Below are 19,155 nucleotides of genomic sequence, written 5' to 3' on the forward strand. Positions count from 1 at the left end.
TTCTGTTCATCACATTGAAGATCTCCTGCCATTCCTTTCTGGCCTGCCAAGTTTCAGTAGAGAGATCAGTCACGAGTCTTATAGGTCTCCCTTTATATGTCAGAGCACGTTTATCTCTAGCTGCTGTCAGAATTTTCTTTTTATCCTTGTATTTTTCCAGTTTCACTATGATGTGTCATGCAGAAGATCAAGTTACGAGATTCCAGTTCTGTCTGAAGGGAGTTCTCTGTGCCTCTTGGATTTCAATGCCTTTTTCCTTCCCCAGATCAGGGAAGTTCTCAGCTATTATTTCTTCAAGTACACCTTCAGCACCTTTCCCTCTCTCTTCCTCCTCTGGAATACCAATTATGCTTATATTATTTCTCTTTTGTGCGTCACTTACTTCTCTAATTTTCCCCTCATACTCCTGGATTTTTTTATCTTTTTTCAGCTTCTTCTTTTTCCATAATTTTATCTTCTAGTTCACCTCTTCTCTCCTCTGCCTCTTCAATCCGAGCTGTAGTCATCTCCATTTTATTTTGCAGCTCGTTGATAGCATTTTTTAGCTCCTCCTGGCTGTTCCTTAGTCCCTTGATCTCTGCAGCAAGAGATTCTCTGCTGTCCTTTAATGTTTTCAAGCCCAGCAATTAATTTTATGACTATTATTCTAAATTCAGTTTCTGTTATATTGTTTAAATCCCTTTTGATCAGTTCGTTAGCTGTTGTTATTTCCTGGACGTTTTTCTGTGGGAAATTCTTCCGTTTTGTCATTTTGGATAGTCCCTGGACTGGTGCGGGACTGGGGGGCACTTCCCCTGTGCTGTCTTGAATAACTTGCATTGGTGGGCGGGGCTGCAGTCAGACCTGATGTCTGCCCCCAGCCCACTGCTGGGGCCACAGTCAGATTGGTGTGTGCCTTCTCTTCCCCTCTCCTAGGGGTGGGATTCACTGTGGGGTGGCGTGGCCCATCTGGGCTACTTGCACACCGCCAGGCTCGTGGTGCTGGGGATCTGGCATATTAGCTGGGGTGAATAGGCAAGGTGCACGGGGGGCGGAAGGGGCAGGCTCACTTCGCTTTTCCTTCAGGGATCTGCTTTGGGAGGGGCTCTGTGGCACCGGGAGGGAGTCAGACCCGCCAGAGGGATGGATCCACAGAAGCACAGCTTTGGGTGTTTGCGCAGTGCAAGTTCCCTGGCAGGAACTGGTTCCCTTTGGGATTTTGGCTGGTGGATGGATGAGAGAGATGGTGCTGGCGAGCGCCTTTGTTCCCTGCCAAGCTGAGCTCTGTCGTCCGGGGCTCAACAACTCTCTCTCCTGTTGTCCTCCAGTCCTCCCGTTCTCTGAGCAGAGCTGTTAGTTTATAACCTTCCAGATGTCAAGTCCCGCTTGCTGTCAGAACACACTCCTTTTTGCCCCTCCGCTTTTGCAAGCCAGACTCGGGGGCTCTGCTTGGCCGGTGGGCTGCCCCTCTGCCCCAGCTCCCTCCCGCCAGTCCGTAGAGCGCACACCGCCTCTCCGCCCTTCCTACCCTCTTCCATGGGTCTCTCGTCTGCGCTTGGCTCTGGAGACTCCGTTCTGCTAGTCTTCTGGTGGTTTTCTGGGTTATTTAGGCAGGTGTAGGTGGAATCTATGTGATCAGCAAGACATGCAGTGAGTCCAGCATCTTCCTATGCCACCATCTTCCTATACTTTGGGTTATAATTAAATATTACTTTCTTTTGTTGCTCATATTGTCCAGATTTAGCCATTGGGCATTTAACCTGCTCAACTCTTCTTCTTTATCCAAAACCCTGGCAAACTTTTTACTATCTTTATAGCTTTTTTTTTTCCAGAATGTCATATAATTGGAATTGTACAATATGCAGTCTTGTCAAACTGACTTCTTTCACTAGAAATATGTAGTTAATGTTCATCCATGTCTTTCTTTAGCATGATAGTTCAATTCTTTTTTTTTCTTTCTTTCCAAGGTTTTATTTAAATTCCAGCCAGTTAACATACAGTGCAATATTAGATTCAGGTGTAGAATTCAGTGATTCATCACTTACATACAACAATCAGTGCTCATTACAATAAGTGCCCTCCTTAATACCCATCACCTCTTTAACCCATCCCCCTGCCCACTTCCCCTCCAGTAACCATCAGTTTTTTCTCTATAGTTAAGAGTCTGTTTCTTGGTTTGCCTCTCTTTTTCCCCCCAGGTTCATTTGTTTTGTTTCTTAAATTCCACATATGAGTGAAATCGTATGGTATTTATCTTTCCCTGACTTATTTCACTTAGCATTATCTTCTATAACTCCACCCATGTCACAGTAAATGGCAAATTTTCATTCTTTTTAATGGCTGGATAATATTCCATATATATACATCATACCCCAATGTTTATAGAAACATTACCAATGATAGACAAATTATGGAAAGATCCCAAATATCCATCAGCTGAAGAATGGATAGTTCATTTCTTTTAAAGCTGAAAATATTGCATTGTATAGCTTTATTATAGTTTGTTTATTTGTTCTCCTATTGAAGAATATCTTGGTAGTTTCCAGTTTGGGATATTATGGATAAAGCTTTTCTAAAATTTCATGTGTGAGTTTTGTTTGTACATAACTTTTGAACTCATTTGGGTAAATATCTATTAGTATGTTTGCTGGATTTCAAGATAAAAATATATTTAGTTTTGTAAGAAACTGTCAAACTGCCTTGTGTGGCTGTACCATTTTGCATTCCACTGGCAATGAATGAAGGTCCTGTTGTTCTGCATATTTGACATTTGGTATTGTTAGTTTTTTAGCAATTGGCCAGTATAATAGGTGTTGGTTGCATCCCACTGTTGATTTCATTTGTAATCCCTGAAGACATATTGTGTCAGTATTTTTTAATTCACATTTTTCATTTTATTATTTGTATGTGTACATTTGTGCATGCAAATTTTAAAAACCGTTTAGGAGATTGTTAGGAATCCAAAGAAGAAAACTCCTTTGTTGAGATTTTTTCCCCATTTTTTAATTAGGTTGGTTATTATCTTTAGGTGAGTTTTAAGTGTTCTTTTTATATTTTGGGTAAGTCCTTAATCAGATATATTTTCTCTTTATAACACACTCTGTTTCTCCTCAAAAGACAAGTAATGGGTTCTTGTCTAGGCAACTATGGAATTAGAGTCAATGTAACTCTAAGAAATTAAGAAGAAATTATCAGATGATGTCAGCAAAAAATAATGGAAAAATCCTGTATCTCCATTAAAGTGAATAAACTGGTAAAATTTGTCATTATCAGCTTTATAACAGTGTCTGAAAACAAATTACAAATTTATAGCAACCAGGCAAACATTTTATCATTAAGAGAGTTTTGTGGCCTTGTAACTTATCCTATCCTCTTTCACTGCTTCCCAGGTCGGTGATAGCCTTGAAGAAGACAATTGCCTATATTCCATGTATAAATTCCTAGTACCAGAGGAAGAAGATGGAATCTTATTTTCAAAGAACTGTGATTGTTTCTTGTGAGTTGTCTGGTGGTTCCCTAGAGGACTAGCTCAAATGGACTTGCCTTTATTGCATTTAACACAGATTCTACAAGGAATGAGACAGATACAAAGGGAGCATTAATCAAAAATATTTGAAAGCAAATGCATTAGCTACTGCTGCCAGGAGCTAGGGTTGACAGCTGGGAAAAACAACAGACAAATAAAAAGGCTGAGAAGAAAAGACTGCATAATGAGACACTTTTTGAATAAGGGCTTTGAAAAGCATCCACAAAATCCTGGGAATTGAGAAAGCCATGCATATGCCAAGGGTTGGGCATATGCTCAGAAAATACTTGAGAGGGCCCTAAATTCTCACCTATGGATGACTTTCAGGCTCTTGAAAGAAGTGAAGACTAAGGTAGAGCCGTAAGCTTCCTGGCTTAGTGTTGAAGCATCTCCCAACACACAGAGAGAAGATATTAAATGACTAAGGAGTTATCTTTTTATGGTTCCAGGCATTTAAGGAAACTTCTGTCAAAATACTAGCTGAATACTAAGCTAATGAGACAGATGCTTCAATTGGTACACATGACAAAAATGTAGACTTCACAAATTATCTCAGAGAAGTAAGAAAACAAACAACAATACAAGCAGCAACAGCAAACCTTGGAGAGAAGGAAGAATCTCTTTTTCAGAATTGTCACTTTATATTTCAAACGTCCAGTTTTGACCAAAAAAAAAAAAAAAATTCTGTGGTATGGGAAGAAACAAGAGACTATTTCTCATATAATGGAAAAAAATGAAATTGGTAGAAACTATCTCTGAGGATGCTAAAATATTGCATTTGCTGGACTTATTTATTGACCTTATTTATGTTTTGCTTTACATTTTTCTTTTAACTTTAAAATGCATTTTAAAGTAATTTCAGGCTTATAAAATGTTGCAGAAATAGGAAAAAGAATGCCATGTTCCCCACACAAATATTTCCAAAATTTTAACATAAGAGCTACAGTACAAAATCAAGAAAATAACATTGATACAATATTATTATCTAATATATAGACTTTAATCAAATTTACAAATAATCCTGCTAATGTAACTAGTTTTTGGTTCAGGATCCAACCCAGAATCATTTATTACATTATTTTTGATGTATTTTTAATTTCCTTTAATCTGGAATAATTCAGTCTTCCTTTGTCTTTCAAGACCTTAATATTTTAAAGAGTACTAGACAGATATTTTTTCAAGTGTTCTTAATTTGGGTTTGGCTAATATTTTCTTATGATTAAATTCAGGTTATACATACTTCATAAAGTCACCACAAATGTGACTCACTTCTCAGTATGCCATTATCAGGAGGCACACGCTGTCAGTTTGTCCCACTGACTAGCATTGTTACCTTTGATCACTTAGCTAAGGTAGTTCTCCCACGTTTCTACAGTAAAGTGATTATTTTTCATGAGTAAGCAATAAGAATCTTATAGAAGATACTTTGAATTTAGATAAATATCCTGTGTTTCACCCACTTCTACTCACTAGTTTTATCATTCATTGATCATTGTTGTTTGAAACTTATGGAGGTTGCCAGTGGTGACTTTCTAATTCCATCATTCCTTCTATACTTGTTAGTTGACATTCCCCTATAAGCAGAACTTGCTCTTTTCTTGTCTCCTTTATTTGTTTATTCATTTATTCACACATTTTACTAGTAGAAACTCATGGATTTTTATTGTACTGTATGTTTTATAATCTGTTACTATATTTATTATGTTGTTCAAATTATCCCCAATTTGGCCCTTGGGATTTTCTTCAAGTTAGCCGCTGTGTCCTTCTGAAATATTTCCATTAGGTTTTGAGCACTTTCTTACTTTATGACAAAGCAAGAGATACCAGACTCATCTTACACTTTTTTTGTTTGCCCCAGCCTTGGAATCAGCCATGCCTTCAAGAAAATTTGGTTCCATTTAATTGAAAATTTTACTGAGAAGACTAGCTATACTCATTCTTACTGAATAGTATTGCTTTTAGTCCCTATCAGTAGATAAAGCCAAGAAATTATACATATGGTGCATATATATATATATATGCACCATATGTATGTATGTATGTATGTATGTATATATATATATATACACACACATGTGTCTCTGTATTTCTCTGTATTTCTTTATATATATGTATATATATACATATGTATGTATATATACATATATACATATAAAGAGAAATACATATATATAAAGAGAAATACATATGTATATATATAAAGAGAAATACATATATATATATATATATACAAAGAGAAATATATATGTGCATATAAAGAGAAATATATATGTATATATATTTAAAGAGAAATACATATGTATATATATAAAGAGAAATATATTTGTGTATATATGTATATAAAGAGAAATTACATGTGTATATATATAAAAAGAAATATATATGTATATACATATAAGGAGAAATACAGAGAGATTATAAATATAAAGAGAAATACAGAGATATATATATGTATATATATGCACCATATGTATAATTTATTGGCTTTATCTGCTGATAGAGACTAAAAGAAATAATATTCAGTAAGAATGAGTGTTGCTAGGCTTCTCAGTACAATTCTGAATACTATATACACATATATATGTATACATATATACTTTAGTATAAATTCTGTATATATGTATATATATATAAAGAGAAATACAGAGAGAAAGAGGCTTATTAAACTTTTTTCTTTGAATTATCCACAATATATTGATCTATTTATTCAATCTTTGAGAACTCATAAAGCCATTTGAAATCATTAACTCTTACACCTGTGAAAAACAAACCTAATTGATACAGCATCTTGTTACCATTAACCTTGTGAATATAGTAAAATACTGTTTTTCAAGGTAAATTAGTTCTTCTCTCACTCTCCTTTAAGGTGGTTTTTTCATTCATTTGCAATAGTTAGGTTCATTTGTTTCTGTTTCATATTGTACTCCCTTCATTGGCTTTAATTATTTATGTTTTTTTAAATTAATTAGTTAATTAATTTACATCCAGATTAGTTAGCATATAGTGCAACAATGATTTCAGGAGTATATTCCTTAATGCCCCTTACCCATTTAAGCCATCTCACCACCCACAACCCCTCCAGCAATCCTCTGTTTGTTCTTTATTTTTATTTTTTTAATTTTTGATGCTTATTTATTTTGAGAGAGAGACAGATAGAGCATGAGTGGGGAGGAGCAGAAAGAGAGGGAGACACAGAATCCAAAGCAGGCTCCAGGCTCTGAACCGTCAGCACAGAGCCTGATGCAGGGCTCGAACTCATGAGCTGTGAGATCACGACCTGAGCCAAAGTCAGATGCTCAACCAACTGAGCTACCCAGGCACCCTTGTTTGTTCTTTATATTTAAGTGTCTCTTATGCTTTGTCCCCCTCTCTGTTTTCATATTATTTTTGCTTCCCTTCCCTTATGTTCATCTGTTTTATATCTTAAATTCCTCACATGAGTGAAGCCATATGATATTTGTCTTTTTCTGACTAATTTCATTTAGCATAATACCCTCCAATTCCATTCATGTAGTTGCAAATGGCAAGGTTTCATTCTTATTGTCTGCTGAGTAATACTCCACTGTGTGTGTGTGTGTGTGTGTGTGTGTGTGTGTGTGTGTGTATATGTGTATACACCAATCTTCCTTATCCATTCAACTCGATGGACATTTTGGCTCTTTCCATACATTAAGTATTGTTGATAGTGCTGCTATAAATATTGGGGTGCATAGGCCCTTTTGAAACACTATACCTGTATCCCTTGGATAAATATCTAGCAGTGAAAATCTGGGTCATAGAGTACTTCTACTTTTAATTTTTTGAAGAACCTCCATACTGTTTTCCAGAGTGGCTGCAACAGCTTGCATTCCCACCAGCAGTGCAAAAGATCCTCTTTCTCTGCATCCTCGCCAACATCTGTTATTGCCTGAGTTGTTAATGTTAGCCATTCTGCCAGGTGTGAGGTGGTATCTCATTGTGGTTTTGATTTGTATTTCCCTGATGATGAGTAATGTGGAGCATTTTTTTCATGTGTCTGTTAGCTATCTGGATGTCTTCTTTGGAGAAGTGTCTATTCATGTCTTTTGCCCATTTCTTCACTGGATTGTTTTTTGGGTGTTAAGATTGATGGGTTTGATAAGTTCTTTATAGATTTTGGATACTAACACTTTATCTGATCTGTCATTTGTAAATATCCTCTCCCATTCTGTTGGTAGAATTTTAGTTTTGTTGATTGTTTCCTTCGGTGTGCAGAAGCTTTTTATTTTGATGAGGTCCCAATAGTTCAATTTTGCTTTGGTTTCCCTTGCCTCCAGAGACATGTCTAGTAAGAAGTTGTTGCAGCCAAAATCAGAGTGGTTTCTGCCTGTACTTCTCTTGTAGGATTTTGATGGCTTCCTGTCTCACATTTGGGTCTTTCATCCATTTTGAATTTATTCTTGTGTTTGGTATAATAAAGTGGTCCGGGTTCAAAGTGATCCAGGTTTGCCAACACCATTTGCTGAAGAGACTCTTTTTTTTTCCATTGGATATTCTTTCCTTCTTTGTTGAAGATTAGTTGGCCATACATTTGTTGGCCCATTTCTGGGTTGTCTATTCTGTTCCATTGATCTACGTGTCTGCTTTTGGGTCAGGACCATACTGCCTTTAATATAGCTTTATAATACAGTTTGAAGTTCATAATTGTGCTGCTTCTATCTTTGGTTTTGTTTTTCAACATTGCTTTGTCTATCCAGGGTCTTTTCTGGTTCCATACAAATTTTAGAATTCTTTGTTCCAGCTCTTTGAAGAATGCTGATGGTATTTTGATAGAGATTGCATTGAATGTGTAGATTGTTTTGAGTAGTATACACATTTTAACACTACAGGTTCTTCTGGTCCATGATCATAGAATGTCCTTCCATTTTTTGGTGTTATCTTCAATTTCTTTAATCGCTGTCCTATAGTTTTCAGAGTACAGATCTTTCACCTCTTTGTTTAGGTTTATTCATAGGTGTCTTGTTTTTGGTGCAATTGTAAACAAGATTGATTTATTAATTTGTCTTTCTGCTGCTTCATTACTGGTGTATAGAAATGCAATTTCTGGCATTGATTTTGTATCCTGTGACTTTACAGAATTTGTTTATCAGTTCTAGCATTTTTTTGGTGGGACCTTTGCGGTTTTCTATATATAGTATCATTTAATTCAGAGATAGTGAAAGTTTTACTTCTTCCTTACCAATTTGGATGCATTTTATTTCCTTTTGTCCTCTGATCACTGTAGCTAAAACTTCCAGTACTATGTTAAATAACAATGGTGACAGTGGACATCTGTCTTCTTCCTGACCATAGAGGAAAAGCTCTCAGTTTTTCCCAATTGATAATGATATTTGCTATGGGTTTTCCATAGGTGGCCTTTATTATGTTAAGATATGTTCACTCTAAGCCTGCTTTGTTGAGGTTTTCTTTTTATAATAAATGGATGTTGTATTTTGTCAAATGCATTTCAAATGTAGCCATTGAAATGATCATATATTTATTATCCTTTCTTTTATTAATATGGTGTCTTACATTGATTGATTTACAAATATTCAGTCATCCTGGCAAGTCAAGATGATCCCATTTGATTGTGTGAATGATTTTTTAATGTATTATTGGATTCAGTTTGCTAGTATTTTATTGAGAATTATTGCATCTATGTCCATCAGGGATATTAGTCTGTAGTTCTTTCTTAGGGGTGTCTTTATCTGGTTTCAGTATCAAGGTAATGCTGGCTTCATAGAATGAATTTGGATGTTTTACTTCCTTTTCAAATTTGAAATAGTTTGAGAGGAATAAGTATTAAAGAATGAAACTGGACCACTTTCTTATACCTTACACAAAAATAAATTCAAAATGGATCAATGTCCTAAATGTGCGACCTGAAACCATAAAAATCCTAGAGGAAAACACAAGCAGTAATCTCTTTGACATCAAAAAATAGCAACTTCTTTCTAGATACTTCTTCTGAGGCAAAAGAAACATAAGCAAAAATAAACTAATAATATTTCATCAAAATAAACAGCTTCTGTACGGTGAAGGAAATGATCAATAAAACTAAAAGGCAATCTGTGGAGTGGGAGAAGATAATTTCAAATGACATTTCTGATAAAGGCAGTATTCAAAATATAGAAAGAACTCACCAAAATCCACACCCAAAAAACAAATAATCCAATGAAGAAATGGGCAGAAGACATTAATAGACACTTTTCTAAAGAAGACATCCAGATGACCAACATGCACATGAAAACATGCTCAACGTCACACCTCATCAGGGAAATACAAATCAAAACCACACTCAGATATCACCTCATGCCAGTCAGAGTGGCCAAAATGAACAAATCAGGAGACTATAGATGCTGGAGAGGATGTGGAGAAACAGGAACCCTCTTGCACTGTTGGTGGGAATGCAAACTGGTGCAGCCACTCTGGAAAACAGTGTGGAGATTCCTCAAAAAATTAAAAATGGATCTACCCTATGACCCAGCAACAGCACGGCTAGGAATTTAGCCAAGGGATACAGGAGTGCTGATGCATAGGGGCACTTGTACCCCAATGTTTATAGCAGCACTCTCAATAATAGCCAAATTACAGAAAGAGCCTAAATGTCCATCAACTGATGAATGGATAAAGAAATTGTGGTTTACATACACAATGGAATACTACGTGGCAATGAGAAAGAATGAAATATGGCCTTTTGTAGCAACGTGGATAGAACTGGAGAGTGTTATGCTAAGTGAAATAAGTCATATAGAGAAAGACAGATACCATATGGTTTCACTCTTATGTGGATCCTGAGAAACTTAACAGAAGATCATGGGGAAGGGGAAGGAAGAAAAAAAAAAAGAGGTTAGAGAGGGAGGGAGCCAAAACATAAGAGACTGTTAAAAACGGAGAACAAACTGAGGGTTGATGGGGGGTGGGAAGGAGGGGAGGGTGGGTGACGGGCAATGAGGAGGGCACCTTTTGGGATGAGCACTGGGTGTTGTATGGAAACCAATTTGACAATAAACTTCATATATTGAAAAAATATATATATATATGCTCAACATCACTGATCACCAAGGAAGTATAATCAAAACTACAGTGAGATATCACCTCACATCTGTCAGACTGGCCAAAATAAAAGACTCAAGAAACATTAGGTGTTGGTGAGGATGTGGAGAAAAAGAAACCCTCTTGTACTGTTGGTGGAAGTGGAAACTAGTGTAGCCACTGTGGAAAACAGTATGAAGTTTCCTCAAATATTTAAAAATAGAACTTCCCTAAGATCCAGCAATTACACTACTAGGTACTTACACAAAGAATTCAAAAATACTAATTCAAAAGGACACACGCACTTCAATGTCTATAGCAGCATTATCAACAGTAGTCAAAGAAGACCATGGGGGAGGGAAAGGAAGAAAAAAGAGTGATTCATCTCTCCTTACCCAAAGAAGACAATTTTTTAAATTTTTTTCTGAGAAATCCAGAAGAAGTCTATATAATTGGCACCAAATCATTTTCACCTTTTCTAATGAAACTAGAGGTTAGGTGTCCACAGTGTCAACAGGAGCCCAAGTAAGTGCCTCACCACCCCCTCCCTTTCACATAAATATTTCTTGACTTTTTTATTGTTTGAATAAATTACTACAAGGCAAGAGCTCCTGAGAGGTTGCTGATTAAAGTCACTTTTATTGTAAAAAACATAATTAAATAATGCTTGGATTTATCTTCTCTTTGGGGAGATGTAACAAAAAAGATATTAGAATCTCAAATGACACAGGAAGTCATCCAGGTAATAATACATTTTTAATTATCACAGCTAGCTGCATTGCAATCATGTCTGCAAGGTTTAGCCGTATTTACAGAAATTAAACTGCAAATCAAGTTGTGAAGCTCTCCCCTCTTATGAGTTGTCCAAAGACTATTAAACAAAATAGAATTTAAAAACAGCATGGAGTTATAAATAGCCTGCTGTTTGGTATGGCTTGTCAATCTGTTACCACTTACATATTTTTTCTAACATCTCTCTAATTAGCACTCACTTTTGATACTACTGCTCCTAAAATGTTTACATTGGAAGTTACAAATTACTGTCTAATTATACTGGCTTCTTTGTTTTATATGAAGTATACATAAAATCCCAACATGTGCTCTCATCACTTTTTCTGTAGGAAGACTAATAAAGTGTAACAGTTTTACACTGGGTATCAGCAATGAGCAACTTTAATTAAATTTAGTAGTATAAGAATTCATGACTTTACTTCCTGTAGTAGTGAATTGCTTGCAAGTATGAAAATTTTGCATAAATGAGGCAAATAATATGATCCCAGTAGAGTAGCACACTCAGCATTTGACTTGCGAGTTTCAGGAAAAAGTTGTTTTTAAAAGTCTTCAGCTCCCTATCTGTGGCTATGCACTAAGGAAAACAGAATATTTGTGCTTCCACAAAACCCATTCTGGGTAAATCCTGGAAATCAGTACTGGGAGGGGTCAGAGCAGGGAGTTACCACTATTCTGGAAAAAAAAAGGGAATGCTTCTTATAAAACTCACTTCTTGGAAGATCTATTTCAGTTCTTCACATTCCATGAAGTCTCCCTGTGAAATAAGTCAAACCATTCATCAAACCAATCTTTCTGTCATTTAGAATTCTTCATCCAAATTCCTCCTGCTTACTTTAATGTAAACTGTATTATTTTTTCAAAATATTCACTTTCCTACTACCAGACAGAGGGATTAAAGGAGGATGAGACATCTCACTCCACTGACACCTGGGGGCATTGTGATTTACTTTGACTACTGATATGACAGTGGCCACTTCTGAACAGAGTTTTGAGTGTCAATACATGGCCTGCAATAGATCATGAAGCCAGCATGCATCAGGTAATAGCTGCTCTTTCTGCCTTGGTCCTGGAATGAAGATGATGCAGGATAGCCAAAGTCAACCCATGATGGACATGAACTTAAAATGAATTGAAATTTTAGGGGTCATTTTTTTTTAACTTAGCCTATGCTGACTAATGCGTACAGTTAATCATCATGTGCTATTTTAATATTTAGTAAAAATCTAATATTGAATGAATTATCAAATTAATAGATGGGTGGAATAAAAACTGTAATCATTATTATTAAGATTATATCTGCATATTCAAATGTAGGTTGTCCATGTTAACAGGAAATTGTTCTACATTATATTGAGACCAGCTGTATCTTCTGGGCACAAGGCCCACACATCTACATTTTACTCAGAAAGGCAAAGTTGATCAACACTCCCACATATCCCCTAATTACCAGAAATTGTAGACCATGTCATAGGCCAGCTTTCTTTCATAACCTAATCAGTAGTGGTAATCCTTCCCCATCACCCTGCCCATGCCTTTGCTATCTACAACATAGCAACATTGTGCCATCTCTTTAATGTGTTTCATAAACTCTTTTATGACATAGACAAGGCCAAGTGTCAGATCCAATGCATCTACACATTGAGGGTTATTTGGATTTGGAAAATAATCAAGGCACAACACAGGGTGACCTGCCTCACACATAAGTAATCTCCTGGTTCAGCCTCAACACACACAATTTTGGATCTGCTTGTATGTTAATTATCAGCTATTCTTATAAGTACATAAAATATTAACACTCCATATAAAATCCCAATTGCACTGTCCCTAGCAATCTTCATTAAGTGTCACATATTGTGGAAATTGTTTATTCTGGTTTATAAATGCTGGCCACCATGACGTGCTGGTAGAGTTTTATTGGAAGATTAACTTTAGATTAACTTCAGATTAACTTCAGAACTGGTACTATTTCACATACTCCCAAGTCCTCCACATAAGCCACAACTAAGACCAACTTTTCATGAAATAAAAAATCCTGAAGAAAGGAAAGTATTTGTTGAAACTGCATTTCTGGTCAGATATCTCATTTGGCATTCTCTGCCTCAGTGGGCCTGGAATGTTGTAGAAATGAAAAGTCCCTTCTTGGTGGTGGAAAATGGTCAGAGACTACCACTCTCTGCCATTCCCCTCAAACAACGTTCAGTATTTCACAGGAAAGGGGAGGCAATTTTTTCTATCCAAAATATTCTGTCTTATTTCCAATACTACCTTACCCAAAGACTATAGCTCCCCTGTAGTTGAAGTTGAGGGGAGAAAGTCACAGAGAGACCTAGCCAACTAAAACTTGAAGGCTCAGGTCTCTATCAGTATAGGACAAGTTGAGTTTGAGGTGTCCATAAAATACTTAAACAACCAATTACCCTTGGGAAGAAACTAAACTTTACCCATTCAACAGCTATTCAGTGAGCTCCTTCTATGTTCCTGGCCTGTGCTAGGTGCTGAGGGAAGAACAAGGAGCAGAGAGTCCCTGACATCACAGACTTTCAAGCTGAAAGAGTAAAAAAATAAGCAAAGAAATCTTCATACTAAAACCAGTGCTATAATAGAGAAATTACAGGGTGCTATGGAAGTAAGAAGAGCAGCTCTTAACCTGGTCTATAGGGCTGGGTCAGAAAAGGAAGATTTCGTTGAGGAGTGATAATTAAGCTAAAACATAAAAGATGCCAATTAGGTAACCATGTAAAGGGTAAAGATAAAGGAAGCTTCTGGCAGGTGACACAGCAAGTGCAAAAGCATGGAGGTGAGAAGGAACATGGGGCCAGGAGAAACTGAAAAGGATTCCCTGGGAGAATACAAAGTCCAAAGAGAGAAATGGTAGTAGATTAGGTTGGAAAGTCAGTCAAAAAGGATCTTTGAGCAAATGTTGGGAACATTGGGTTTTATAATAAGGCAATGGAAAGTCATTGAAAAGGGCTAAGCAATAATCAGACTTATGTGTTAGTAAATCTGCAAATTTTGGCTGCAGTGTGAAGGACAGCAAGAGTGGGTGTGGGAAGTCCAATTAGGATGCTGTATTTGGTTATCTATTGCTGTATAACAAATTACTCCAGATATCATACCTGCTGAATGTCTAGTTGAAGACAAAAGAACCAGGTGCCAGTAATATGTAAATAATAGTATGGTATTAATTATTATGAATTATTAGTTGCTTTATAATTAACATAATTAGATCAGTAATTATTAATAAATATTAAATATTTATTGATTACTTACTATATGCCAGGCATGGATCTAAGCAGCTTACATTTAACCTTTCAATAACCTCATGAAGTGGGCCACAACATCTTTTGAGGAAGCAGATGCACCAAGGGATAAAACAACTTTCCCAAGGTCACTCAACAGGGAAATGGAGAATATATTGTTGCATATGGAGTCTCTGACTCCAGAGCACTGTATTGTGGCCTTTATGTTCATTATAAAACTCAAGCCATCCAATAGTATTATAAGGCAGGCACTAGACATGCCATTTTATAAATGTGAAACTAATATTCTGAGAAAATAAATAATTTGTCTTAAAGTCACACCACCCATAAATGCTGTGATGTAACTCAAACTCAGGTTCTGAGTGATTCACATCCCTATGCTCTCAATTGCTATGCTATACTGCATGAAGGCCAAGATATATTTTTTTCCAATATAAGAGTATAAACTCTGTGTAAGGTAGTGGCACCTGGGTGACTCAGTCAGTTGAGAATTCAACTCTTGATTTCAGCTCAGGCCGTGATCTCAGTTTCATGAGTTCAAGCCCCATGTTGGGTTCTGTGCTGTCAGTGCAGAACCTGCTTGAGATTTTCCCTCTCTCTCTGCCCCTCCCCTGCTCGTGCACTCTCTCTCTCTCAATAAATAAACAAACAAAAGAATGAATGAATAATACAAATAACCTTTATTATTTTTTAATTTTTTAAAATGTTGATTCATCTTTGAGAGAGAGAGAGGGAGTGTGTGTGTGAGAGGGTAAAGGGCAGAGAAAGAGAGGGAGACACAGAATCTGGAGCAGCCTCCAGGCTCTGAGCTGTTGGCACAGAGTCCAATGCGGGGCTTGAACCCATGAACTGTGAAATCATGACCTGAGCTGAAGTTGGACACTTAACTGACAGAGCCACCCAGTCACTCCATAAAAATAACTTTTAAATTATGTATAAAGGGGATTTAATTTATTCCACATAACTCAACAGCACAGAATTATAGGAATTATAGTGAGTTATAGGAAAACAAGTGACTCCACATGAAGAATTCCATTACTATCAAAGCCCTCTAAGGATGGAAAGACAGACCCTTTCACTGAATCAGTGAATGCCCCTTCACTGATACAGTCAGCCCAAGGATGACTGATGAAAAGGGGATTCCTACATCAAGAAAAACTTCAACCAAGGACCTCTGAGATCCTAACTTTAGGACTCTATGATTTACATGGCTAAAGCCCCTGTTCCTTTAATTCCTAGGAGCTTTGTTCTTTGTACCCTGCACTTTTTACCATAAAATCAAGAAACAATGCAGAAGGGGACATAAAACTAATTTTATTTTTTTTCTATTTTTGTATCTAACAGAATTACAGTTCAGATTAGGTGATGTGAAAAATATAAGGAACTAACCTTCAGTGTTTGACTTTCAAAGGGGTAAAACCAGTCTTAATATTAGTAGGAGTCACTTTTGAATTCATCAGAAATATTTTATTTCTTACCTGCCAATGAGGTGATCCATGTGACAGACAGATGGATAGAGCTGTAAGCAGCATGGGTGGATCAGTCCAGTGAAGACTGCATATGCCTGGCTTGGGCATTAGGTTTTGTACTTGTTATAGATGAGTTCCTTTACACATTCTTGCAAATCTGACTCAAGGGGACTCATGCAGTAAGAATTCTTTTGCCAGGACCTTGGATGTTAGACACCTGGCTCACTGTTTCTGACAAACAGTGTAAACATCCTTTATTTTATTTTTTTTTACATTTTATTTATTTTTGAGAGAGAGAGAGAGCACAAGTGGTGGAGAGGCAGAGAGAGGAGAGACACAGAATCCGAGACAGGCTCCAGGCTCTTAGCTGTCAACACAGAGCCCGATGTGGGGCTTGAACTCACAAACTGTGAGATCATGACCTGAGCGGAAGTCAGACACTTAACCGACTGAGTCACCCAGGCGCCCCAACAATGTAAACATTCTAAGTGCTGTCAGCCTATTTAGTCCTATGACATGAGCATACCATGCTTTGATCATATTTTTTCTTTCTTTTTTTCTTTTTTTTAAGAACAAGCTGCCAAACTCATGAGGAGGATTATTTCCAGCAGAGAATAAGAGTAGTTGACAATTTGCATGTGTTTGTCTTGGTGTCTCTTTCTCTTACCTTATGCAAGTTGAACTAAATCCTTTCAGACATCTGGGCCCAGGAGAAATAACCCTTGATTTTAGAGAAATATGTCATTCTCAGGAAAAAAAAAATAGAAGCCATTAGATGGAAATTCTCTCATCTCCCATCTACCAAATCTATAAACCTTACTGCATCAGTGCTTCTCTTTCTGTTCTCTTTCAACTGAGGAAGAAGTCCTTCCTCATAAATATGAAAGGCCTACTCCTGAGCTTGTGCTATGAACCTCAACTCTTTCACCGTCTAAAGGACCCCACTGACTCCACTGTTCTCCACCCCTCCTGTATCTTCATCATCCCCTTCTTTGTATACATCCTATAAACATTCAAAAATGCTTTAGTCTCTCTCATATTAAAACAAACAAACAAACTATACACCTTCCCCTTTGGCACTTGTCCTATTCTTCTCCTCCCCTTCACAATCTATCTTCAAAAGGATTTGAGGTGTCTACATACACTACTCGCATCTCCTGTCACCCCTATTCTCTCCTTGATCTACTAAAAACTGGCCTTATTATCACAACTCTACCAAAAGAACTTGTACCAAAGGCACTACGGGCTTCCTTCCATGTTTCTAAGTCCAGTGGCTACATTTTAGTCCCCATTCACATGGCCTTTTGGAAACGTTTGCCATTTTCCCCTAGCTTCTGTGACTGTGGCTGGCTTTTCTATGATTTCTCAGTCTCTTTCTCATAGGTGCACCATCTTCTCCACCCAGATTTACATATCAAAGTTCCTCAGGATTTAGCCCTGGCTCTTTGTCTTTTCAAAGATCTTCCTAGACATTTCTGTCGCCCTTTAAGGTATCAAACACAACCCATATGCAAAATCACAGAGGTCTTGTTCACCATAATTCCTCAGCGCTTAGGACAGTGCCTCACACACATAATTTCTCCATTTTCTGTGCTTAATTAATTGACTTGAAGCCAGATGTTCCAGGTTCACCATGGAGAAAGGTACAGCAAGTGACAAGAGTAAAACACAAGGGTTAGAAGTGTAATCTTTGGAGTCGAAGCTTGGTTTATAGCCCAGCTCTTCTTCTTACAAGCTTTGTGATTTGGGACAAATTACTTGTTTTTTCCCTTATTTCTAAAAAAAATGCTAATATGATATCTATGTTAATATTTTTCTGAGAATTAAATTTACACTAGAATTGAGATTTCATAAGGGCAGAGATTTTCATGTTTTATTCAATAAAGAATCCATGCCATCTAGAGTTTAGGTGTGGCCAGTAGCTACACTTGCACACCAAATCCAACCCACTGCCTGTTGTTTTGTATGACTCAATAACTAAGAATTGTTTGTACATTTTTAAGTAGCTGGGAGAAAAGAAGAGGAAGAATATGTGGTGGAGATAATGTATAGTTTCAAAGCCTAAAATATTTACTATCTATCTCTTCACAGAAGAGATGGCCCTAGAATAATGCCTGACAAAGATTAAGTGTCCAAAATGAACTTTCATTAAATGTATAAATTAGTGAGTGAAAGTATGTGTGCATATGAGGCATAGAGAATTTAACATTCATTGAGGGCTATGTCAAATATTGTGCTACCATCTTCATCGCTATCTTTTATGTGAAATCTCTCTAAAGGAAGTCAACTCCATGGCTATCAACACCTGTCAAAACAATCTGCTGAAAAATGAAACATTAAAAATATCTCTCAGTTTTCCCAATATCAAAAAGTTCATTTGGTGCTGCTTAAAAATGGCTTACTAAATTTTTAACAATTTTATATCTATTATGAATAACTTAATGCTTTGCTAGTGATTCAAGTGCTATGATTCCCTCACCTTTAAGGAAAGTGGTTTCTAAGTACTTGCAATCTTCTGATCACTTTTTCTAGGCAGAAGACTCATATATAGTGGCAGGATATATATTGGTTTTGATACACAACATCCATATAACACCCATTCTCTCTTCTTGGAATAATTCTGCCAAAAAATTTCCTCTAGGAAACAACCTCTTCCCACTCTCAGTCCATGAACGATTGGTGGAATTGACTTGGCTGCAGGAGGAAGCATGGGAAACAGGACTGACCAGCCAGTACATCACATTCCCCCAGGCCATGGCAATTGATTAAAAGACAGACACCTGATTTAGTCAGGGCCAGAGAAAGACGATGGTACTTTAGTGTGTATTTTAGGAAGAAAGACATCCTCTTTTTTCCACTAGGCTTGAACCTTAAACAATAAGGGATTTGGTAGCCATATTGCCATTTGTAGAGTTTGATCATGTAGCCAAGTTGGAAAAGAATGGCCAAGAAACGGAGAGAAACTGAGTTCAGTGACATTTTTTGAGCCTCTGGATCAAGAGTTCAACTGACTCTAGTGTTTTTGGTCATCATGTAACTCCATAAATTCTTTCTTCCACCAAAGCCAGGTTGAGTTAGAGCTGTCTGGTTTAAAAAG

The 19,155-nt window shown here is 36.9% G+C and overlaps 1 long non-coding RNA gene across 2 annotated transcripts in view; it reads right to left on the reverse strand.

Moving 5' to 3' along the window:
- The window catches only part of LOC132690430 (uncharacterized), a 214,772-nt gene that overhangs the window by 93,579 nt on the left and 102,038 nt on the right, over positions 1 to 19,155 (reverse strand). For both annotated transcript variants that reach the window (XR_013552653.2, XR_013552654.2), the window contains one exon: positions 12,039 to 12,083. This is a non-coding gene — a long non-coding RNA (uncharacterized LOC132690430). The remainder of the gene's footprint in view (positions 1 to 12,038; positions 12,084 to 19,155) is intronic.

The sequence above is a fragment of the Panthera onca genome, chromosome E2, assembly GCF_046562875.1.
Source record: "Panthera onca isolate mPanOnc1 chromosome E2, mPanOnc1 haplotype 2, whole genome shotgun sequence".
Classification (NCBI taxonomy): domain Eukaryota; kingdom Metazoa; phylum Chordata; class Mammalia; order Carnivora; family Felidae; genus Panthera; species Panthera onca.